The sequence below is a fragment of the Narcine bancroftii genome, unplaced genomic scaffold (assembly GCF_036971445.1).
Source record: "Narcine bancroftii isolate sNarBan1 unplaced genomic scaffold, sNarBan1.hap1 Scaffold_158, whole genome shotgun sequence".
NCBI classification, from domain to species: Eukaryota; Metazoa; Chordata; class Chondrichthyes; order Torpediniformes; family Narcinidae; genus Narcine; species Narcine bancroftii.
Window position 1 is genome coordinate 5,315,994 of NW_027211893.1, and position 8,668 is coordinate 5,324,661.

An 8,668-nucleotide genomic window follows, 5' to 3' on the forward strand; every position below is an offset into this window, starting at 1 on the left:
GGGAAATCAGATATGGGGAATCAGAGGTGGGGAATCAGAGGCAGGGAATCAGATGTGCGCAATCAGAGATGGGGAATCAGAGGCAGGGAATCAGAATCAGAAGCAGGGAATCAGAGGCCAGGAATCAGAGGCCGGAATCAGATGCCGGGAATAAGAGTCCGGGAATCAGAGGTGGGGAATCAGAGTCCGGGAATCAGAGATGGGGATTCAGAGGCGGGGAATGAGATATGGGGAATCAGAGGCGGGGAATCAGAGTTGGGGTATCAGAGGCGGGGACTTTGATATTGGGAAACAGAGGCGGGGAATCAGAGGCGGGGAAAGAGAGGCGGGAAATCAGATATGGGGAATCAGAGGTGGGGAATCAGAGGCAGGGAATCAGATGTGCGCAATCAGAGATGGGGAATCAGAGGCAGGGAATCAGAATCAGAAGCAGGGAATCAGAGGCCAGGAATCAGAGGCCGGAATCAGATGCCGGGAATAAGAGTCCGGGAATCAGAGGTGGGGAATCAGAGTCCGGGAATCAGAGATGGGGATTCAGAGGCGGGGAATGAGATATGGGGAATCAGAGGCGGGGAATCAGAGGCGGGGAAACAGAGGCGGGGAATCAGATATGGGGAATCAGAGGTGGCGAATGAAAGGCGGTGAATCAGAGATGGGGAATCAGAGGCCGGGAATCAGAGGCAGGGAATCAAACACGGGGAATAAGAGGCGGGGAATCAGAGCTGGGGAATCAGAGGCGGGGAATCAGAGTTGGGGAATCAGAGGCGGGGAATCAGAGGCAGGGAATCAATATGGGAATTCAGAGGTGGGGAATCAGATGTTGGGAATCAGAGGCAAGGAATCAGAGGCGAGGATTCAGAGCTGGGGAATCAGAGGCGGGGAATCAGAATTGGGGAATCAGAGATGGGGAATCAGAGATTGGGAATCAGAGGCGGGGAATCAGACGCTGGGAATCAGAGGTGGGGAATCATAGCTGGCGAATCAGAGGCGGGGAATCAGAGGTGGGGAATCAGAGGCGGGGAATCAGATATTGTTAATCAGAGGTGGGGAATCAGAGGCGGGGAAACAGAGGCGGGGAATCAGATATGGGGAATCAGAGGTGGGGAATCAGAGGCCGGTAATCAGACGCGGAGAATCAGAGGCGGGGATTCAGAGCTGGGGAATCAGAGGCGGAGTATGAGATATGGAGAATCAGAGGCGGGGAATCAGAGGCGGGGAAACAGAGGTGGGGAATCAGATATGGGGAATCAGTGGTGGCGAATCAAAGGCGGTGAATCAGAGATGGGGAATCAGAGGCGGGCAATCAGAGGCAGGGAATCAAACACGGGGAATCAGAGGCGGGGAATCAGAGCTGGGGAATCAGAGGCGGGGAATCAGAGTTGGGGAATCAGAGGCGGGGAATCAGATATGGGGAAACAGGGGCGGGGAATCAGAGGCGGGGAAACAAGAGGCGAGGAATCAGATATGGGGAATCAGAGGTGTGGAATCAGAGGTTGGGAATCAGAGGCAGGGAATCAGAGGCGGGGAAACAGAGGACGGGAATCAGATATGGGGAATCAGAGGTGGCGAATCAAAGGCGGTGAAACAGAGATGGGGAATCAGGGCAGGGAATCAGAGCAGGGAATCAAACACGGGGAATCAGAGCTGGGGAATCAGAGGCGGGGAATTAGAGTTGGGGAATCAGAGGAGGGGAGTCAGAGGCGGGGAAACAGGCGGGGAATCAGATATGGGGAATCAGAGGTGGAGAATCAGATGTTGGGAATCAGAGGCAGGGAATCAGAGGCGGGGAATCAGAGGCGGGGAATCAGAGGCAGGGAATCAGATGTGCGGAATCGGAGATGGGGAATCAGAGGCAGGGAATCAGAGGCGGGGAATCAGAGGCGGGGAATCAGAGGCCGGGAATCAGATATGGGGAAACAGAGGCGGGGAATCAGAGGCGGGGAAACAGAGGCGGGGAATCAGATATGGGAAATCAGAGGTGGGGAATCAGAGGTTGGGAATCAGAGGCAGGGAATCAGAGGCTTGGAGTCAGATGCAGGGAATCAGATGCGGGGAATCAGAGGCGGGGAATCAGAGCTGGAGAATCAGAGGTGGGGAATCAGAGTTGGGGAATCAGAGGCGGGGACTTAGATATTGGGAAACAGAGGCGGGGAATCAGAGGCGGGGAAACAGAGGCGGGGAATCAGATATGGGGAATCAGAGGTGGGGAATCAGAGGCAGGGAATCAGATGTGCGCAATCAGAGATGGGGAATCAGAGGCAGGGAATCAGAATCAGAAGCAGGGAATCAGAGGCCGGGGATCAGAGGCCGGAATCAGATGCCGGGAATAAGAGGCCGGGAATCAGAGGTGGGGAATCAGAGTCCGGGAATCAGAGATGGGGATTCAGAGGCGGGGAATGAGATATGGGGAATCAGAGGCGGGGAATCAGAGGCGGGGAAACAGAGGCGGGGAATCAGATATGGGGAATCAGAGGTGGCGAATCAAAGGCGGTGAATCAGAGATGGGGAATCAGAGGCCGGGAATCAGAGGCAGGGAATCAAACACGGGGAATCAGAGGCAGGGAATCAGAGCTGGGGAATCAGAGGCGGGGAATCATAGCTGGCGAATCAGAGGCGGGGAATCAGAGGTGGGGAATCAGAGGCGGGGAATCAGATATTGTTAATCAGAGCTGGGGAATCAGAGGCGGGGATACAGAGGCGGGGAATCAGATATGGGCAATCAGAGGTGGGGAATAAGAGGTTGTGAATCAGAGATGGAGAATCAGAGGCGGGGAATCAGAGGCCGGCAATCAGACGCGGGGAATCAGAGGCGGGGTTTCAGAGCTGGGGAATCAGAGGCGGGGAATCAGAGTTGGGGAATCAGAGGCGGGGAATCAGATATGGGGAATCAGAGGCGGGGAATCAGAGGCGGGGAAACAGAGGCGGGGAATCAGATATGGGGAATCAGAGGTGGGGAATCAGGGGCGGGGTATCAGTGGCAGGGAATCAGAGGCGGGAAATCAGAGGCCGGGAATCAGAGGCGGTGAATCAGAGGCGGGGAATCAGAGGCAGGGAATCGGATGTGCGGAATCAGAGATGGGGAATCAGAGGTGGGGAATCAGAGGCGGTAAATCAGACATGGGTAATCAGAGGCGGGGAATCAGAGGCAGGAAATCAGACACGGGGAATCAGAGGCGGGGAATCAGAGCTGGGGAATTAGATGCAGGGAATCAGAGTTGGGGATTCAGAGGCGGGGAATCAGATATGGGGAATCAGAGGTGGGGAATCAGCGCTGGGGAATCAGAGGTGGGGAATCAGAGTTGGGGAATCAGAGGCGGGGACTTAGATATGGGGAAACAGAGGCGGGGAATCAGAGGCGGGGAAACAGAGGCGGGGAATCAGATATTGGGAATCAGAGGTGGGGAATCAGAGGCAGGGAATCAGATGTGCAGTATCAGAGATGGGGAATCAGAGGCAGGGAATCAGAATCAGAAGCAGGGAATAAGACGCAGGGAATCTGAGGCGGGGAATCAGAGCTGGGGAATCAGAGGCTGTGAATCAGAGGCGGGGAATCAGAAGCAGGGAATCGGATGTGCGGAATCAGAGATGGGGAATCAGAGGTGGGGAATCAGAGGCGGTGAATCAGACATGGGTAATCAGAGGCGGGGAATCAGAGGCAGGAAATCAGACACGGGGAATCTGAGGCGGGGAATCAGAGGCGGGGAATCAGAGGCAGGGAATGGGATGTGCGGAATCAGAGATGGGGAATCAGAAGTGGGGAATCAGAGGCGGTGAATCAGACATGGGTAATCAGAGGCGGGGAATCAGAGGCAGGAAATCAGACACGGGGAATCAGAGGCGGGGAATCAGAGCTGGGGAATTAGATGCAGGGAATCAGAGTTGGGGATTCAGAGGCGGGGAATCAGATATGGGGAAACTGAGGTGGGTAATCAGAGGTGGGCAAATAGAGGCGGGGAATCAGATATGGGGAAACAGAGGCGGGGAATCAGAGGTGGGGAAACAGAGGCGGGGAATCAGATATGGGGAATCAGAGGTGGGGAATCAGAGGTTGGGAATCACAGGCAGGGAATCAGAGGCTGGGAATCAGATGCAGGGAATCAGATGCGGGGAATCAGAGGCGGGGAATCAGAGCTGGGGAAACTGAGGTGGGGAATCAGAGGTGGGCAAATAGAGGCGGGGAATCAGATATGGGGAAACAGAGGCGGGGAATCAGAGGCGGGGAAACAGAGGCGGGGAATCAGATATGGGGAATCAGAGGTGGGGAATCAGAGGTTGGGAATCACAGGCAGGGAATCAGAGGCTGGGAATCAGATGCTGGGAATCAGATGCGGGGAATCAGAGGCGGGGAATCAGAGCTGGGGAATCAGAGGTGGGGAATCAGAGTTGGGGAATCAGAGGCGGGGACTTAGATATGGGGAAACAGAGGCGGGGAATCAGAGCTGGAGAATCAGAGGTGGGGAATCAGAGTTGGGGAATCAGAGGCTGGGACTTAGATATTGGGAAACAGAGGCGGGGAATCAGAGGCGGGGAAACAGAGGCAGGGAATCAGATATGGGGAATCAGAGGTGGGGAATCAGAGGCAGGGAATCAGATGTGCGCAATCAGAGATGGGGAATCAGAGGCAGGGAATCAGAATCAGAAGTAGGGAATCAGAGGCCGGGAATCAGAGGCCGGAATCAGATGCCGGGAATAAGAGGCCGGGAATCAGAGGTGGGGAATCAGAGTCCGGGAATCAGAGATGGGGATTCAGAGGCGGGGAATGAGATATGGGGAATCAGAGGCGGGGAATCAGAGGTGGGAAAACAGAGACAGGGAATCAGATATGGGGAATCAGAGGTGGCGAATCAAAGGCGGTGAATCAGAGATGGGGAATCAGAGGCGGGCAATCAGAGGCAGGGAATCAAACACGGGGAATCAGAGGCGGGGAATCAGAGCTGGGGAATCAGAGGCTGGGAATCAGGGTTGGGGAATCAGAGGCGGGGAATCAGATATGGGGAAACAGGGGCGGGGAATCAGAGGTGGGGAAACACAGGCGGGGAATCAGATATGGGGAATCAGAGGTGTGGAATCAGAGGTTGGGAATCAGAGGCAGGGAATCAGAGGCGGGGAAACAGAGGCGGGGAATCAGATAAGGGGAATCAGAGGTGGCGAATCAAAGGCGGTGAAACAGAGATGGGGAATCAGAGGTGGGGAAACAGAGGCGGGGAATCAGATATGGGGAATCAGAGGTGGGGAATCAGATGTTGGGAATCAGAGGCAGGGAATCAGAGGCGGGGAATCAGAGGCGGGGAATCAGAGGCAGGGAATCAGATGTGCGGAATCGGAGATGGGGAATCAGAGGCAGGGAATCAGAGGCGGGGAATCAGAGGCGGGGAATCAGAGGCCGGGAATCAGATATGGGGAAACAGAGGCGGGGAATCAGAGGCGGGGAAACAGAGGCGGGGAATCAGATATGGGGAATCAGAGGTGGGGAATCAAAGGTTGGGAATCAGATGCAGGGAATCAGAGGCTTGGAATCAGATGCAGGGAATCAGATGCGGGGAATCAGAGGCGGGGAATCAGAGCTGGAGAATCAGAGGTGGGGAATCAGAGTTGGGGTATCAGAGGCGGGGACTTAGATATTGGGAAACAGAGGCGGGGAATCAGAGGCGGGGAAACAGAGGCGGGAAATCAGATATGGGGAATCAGAGGTGGGGAATCAGAGGCAGGGAATCAGATGTGCGCAATCAGAGATGGGGAATCAGAGGCAGGGAATCAGAATCAGAAGCAGGGAATCAGAGGCCAGGAATCAGAGGCCGGAATCAGATGCCGGGAATAAGAGTCCGGGAATCAGAGGTGGGGAATCAGAGGTGGCGAATCAAAGGCGGTGAAACAGAGATGGGGAATCAGGGCAGGGAATCAGAGGCAGGGAATCAAACACGGGGAATCAGAGCTGGGGAATCAGAGGCGGGGAATTAGAATTGGGGAATCAGAGGAGGGGAGTCAGAGGCGGGGAAACAGGCGGGGAATCAGATATGGGGAATCAGAGGTGGAGAATCAGATGTTGGGAATCAGAGGCAGGGAATCAGAGGCGGGGAATCAGAGGCGGGGAATCAGAGGCAGGGAATCAGATGTGCGGAATCGGAGATGGGGAATCAGAGGCAGGGAATCAGAGGCGGGGAATCAGAGGCGGGGAATCAGAGGCCGGGAATCAGATATGGGGAAAACAGAGGCGGGGAATCAGAGGCGGGGAAACAGAGGCGGGGAATCAGATATGGGAAATCAGAGGTGGGGAATCAGAGGTTGGGAATCAGAGGCAGGGAATCAGAGGCTTGGAATCAGATGCAGGGAATCAGATGCGGGGAATCAGAGGCGGGGAATCAGAGCTGGAGAATCAGAGGTGGGGAATCAGAGTTGGGGAATCAGAGGCGGGGACTTAGATATTGGGAAAAGAGGCGGGGAATCAGAGGCGGGGAAACAGAGGCGGGGAATCAGATATGGGGAATCAGAGGTGGGGAATCAGAGGCAGGGAATCAGATGTGCGCAATCAGAGATGGGGAATCAGAGGCAGGGAATCAGAATCAGAAGCAGGGAATCAGAGGCCGGGGATCAGAGGCCGGAATCAGATGCCGGGAATAAGAGGCCGGGAATCAGAGGTGGGGAATCAGAGTCCGGGAATCAGAGATGGGGATTCAGAGGCGGGGAATGAGATATGGGGAATCAGAGGCGGGGAATCAGAGGCGGGGAAACAGAGGCGGTGAATCAGATATGGGGAATCAGAGGTGGCGAATCAAAGGCGGTGAATCAGAGATGGGGAATCAGAGGCCGGGAATCAGAGGCAGGGAATCAAACACGGGGAATCAGAGGCAGGGAATCAGTGCTGGGGAATCAGAGGCGGGGAATCATAGCTGGTGAATCAGAGGCGGGGATTCAGAGGTGGGGAATCAGAGGCGGGGAATCAGATATTGTTAATCAGAGCTAAGGAATCAGAGGCGGGGATACAGAGGCGGGGAATCAGATATGGGCAATCAGAGGTGGGGAATCAGAGGTTGTGAATCAGAGATGGAGAATCAGAGGCGGGGAATCAGAGGCCGGCAATCAGACGCGGGGAATCAGAGGCGGGGTTTCAGAGCTGGGGAATCAGAGGCGGGGAATCAGAGTTGGGGAATCAGAGGCGGGGAATCAGATATGGGGAATCAGAGGCGGGGAATCAGAGGCGGGGAAACAGAGGCGGGGAATCAGATATGGGGAATCAGAGGTGGGGAATCAGGGGCGGGGTATCAGTGGCAGGGAATCGGAGATGGGGAATCAGAGGCAGGGAATCAGAGGCGGGGAATCAGAGGCGGGGAATCAGAGGCCGGGAATCAGATATGGGGAAACAGAGGCGGGGAATCAGAGGCGGGGAAACAGAGGCGGGGAATCAGATATGGGAAATCAGAGGTGGGGAATCTGAGGTTGGGAATCAGAGGCAGGGAATCAGAGGCTTGGAATCAGATGCAGGGAATCAGATGCGGGGAATCAGAGGCGGGGAATCAGAGCTGGAGAATCAGAGGTGGGGAATCAGAGTTGGGGAATCAGAGGCGGGGACTTAGATATTGGGAAACAGAGGCGGGGAATCAGAGGCGGGGAAACAGAGGCGGGGAATCAGATATGGGGAATCAGAGGTGGGGAATCAGATGCAGGGAATCAGATGTGCGCAATCAGAGATGGGGAATCAGAGGCAGGGAATCAGAATCAGAAGCAGGGAATCAGAGGCCGGGGATCAGAGGCCGGAATCAGATGCCGGGAATAAGAGGCCGGGAATCAGAGGTGGGGAATCAGAGTCCGGGAATCAGAGATGGGGATTCAGAGGCGGGGAATGAGATATGGGGAATCAGAGGCGGGGAATCAGAGGCGGGGAAACAGAGGCGGTGAATCAGATATGGGGAATCAGAGGTGGCGAATCAAAGGGGGTGAATCAGAGATGGGGAATCAGAGGCCGGGAATCAGAGGCAGGGAATCAAACACGGGGAATCAGAGGCAGGGAATCAGAGCTGGGGAATCAGAGGCGGGGAATCATAGCTGGCGAATCAGAGGCGGGGAATCAGAGGTGGGGAATCAGAGGCGGGGAATCAGATATTGTTAATCAGAGCTGGGGAATCAGAGGCGGGGATACAGAGGCGGGGAATCAGATATGGGCAATCAGAGGTGGGGAATCAGAGGTTGTGAATCAGAGATGGAGAATCAGAGGCGGGGAATCAGAGGCCGGCAATCAGACGCGGGGAATCAGAGGCGGGGTTTCAGAGCTGGGGAATCAGAGGCGGGGAATCAGAGTTGGGGAATCAGAGGCGGGGAATCAGATATGGGGAATCAGAGGCGGGGAATCAGAGGCTGGGAAACAGAGGCGGGGAATCAGATATGGGGAATCAGAGGTGGGGAATCAGGGGCGGGGTATCAGTGGCAGGGAATCAGAGGCGGGAAATCAGAGGCCGGGAATTAGAGGCGGTGAATCAGAGGCGGGGAATCAGAGGCAGGGAATCGGATGTGCGGAATCAGAGATGGGGAATCAGAGGTGGGGAATCAGAGGCGGTGAATCAGACATGGGTAATCAGAGGCGGGGAATCAGAGGCAGGAAATCAGACACGGGGAATCAGAGGCGGGGAATCAGAGCTGGGGAATTAGATGCAGGGAATCAGAGTTGGGGATTCAG